Consider the following 1084-nt stretch of genomic DNA (forward strand, 5'->3'; position numbering starts at 1 on the left):
TGGCATTCACACCGGTGCGGTAGTTGAGAAAGTTGCTCCAGCTCGCCGCTCGCTAGTAGATAGAAACAAGAAAATCAGAAGAATCTTTCTCTCTATTCACTATCATTCCGCGTATTCGACTTCTATTAGTTTCTTTTCTTCTTTAATGCAATAGCTATAGTTTGATATAAAAATCCATTTCTCAAAGTAATGGAAACCATTTTCTTATAGGAAATGGTTCAAAAATCGCTATTCCACCTTTTAGGTATCGTGAAAAGTGATACCTGTGAAGATCGTGCATTTCAGTCAAATTTAGATCCATTTTTCGAGTCCATGATATAATATAATCAAATTGGATAGATCTTCCACCTGTTTAGCTAAGAAAGAATAGATACAGAGGTGGATAATAGATCGATATGAAGATCATGAGCTGCCCCATAATGAAATCGCCAGTAGTCGCGAATATCTCCTTCTTCCCTAATCCAAGATTGGAGAAAGAAGATCTAAGAGGGACCTATGGAGAATGTAGTTAGAAATCCATAATAGAGTCCGACCACAACGACCGAATTAATTATCCTCATCGAGAAACTTAGGCTACTAAATAGAAAAGATTTGAAAATCATGGCATGGGTCTCCTTTTTTTCTTTCTTTAGAGTTTTTTATATGCACAATTTCTCGATGTTTCGATGAGAATTTCTTGACTTTCCATATATAGAAAGAGATAGACTATAAATGACACCTCTTATGTCAATAAGACCAAAGGGATGGATATTAAATGATAGGAAGTGCTAGGAAGTGAAATAGAATGAAATAGAGCCACTTTGGGCTTCCCTATGAAATGAGGCATGGAACGGAGCCACTACGAAGAAATTATGGGAGTTACGAAAGAAGCTTCGGACTCATATTGTTCATGGCTTGAGAGCGGGAGTTGAACTCTAGGAGGTCGAATCCCCCCTTGTTCCTCAGTAGCTCAGTGGTAGAGCGGTCGGCTGTTAACTGACTGGTCGTAGGTTCGAATCCTACTTGGGGAGATTTTATTCATTCTTTAATGTAAGAATTTTAATGTAAGAATAAAGAATTGAACTAAAGGGCTTGCTTTGACCCT

General features: G+C 37.9%; 1 non-coding gene across 1 annotated transcript; it reads left to right on the forward strand.

Moving 5' to 3' along the window:
- Positions 1-938: 938 nt before the first annotated feature.
- Positions 939-1010, forward strand: TRNAN-GUU. Its single transcript has one exon. It is a non-coding gene; the product is annotated as a tRNA-Asn (tRNA).
- Positions 1011-1084: the final 74 nt, after the last annotated feature.

This window comes from Triticum dicoccoides, chromosome 2B, assembly GCF_002162155.2.
Source record: "Triticum dicoccoides isolate Atlit2015 ecotype Zavitan chromosome 2B, WEW_v2.0, whole genome shotgun sequence".
In the NCBI taxonomy this organism is placed as follows: Eukaryota; Viridiplantae; Streptophyta; class Magnoliopsida; order Poales; family Poaceae; genus Triticum; species Triticum dicoccoides.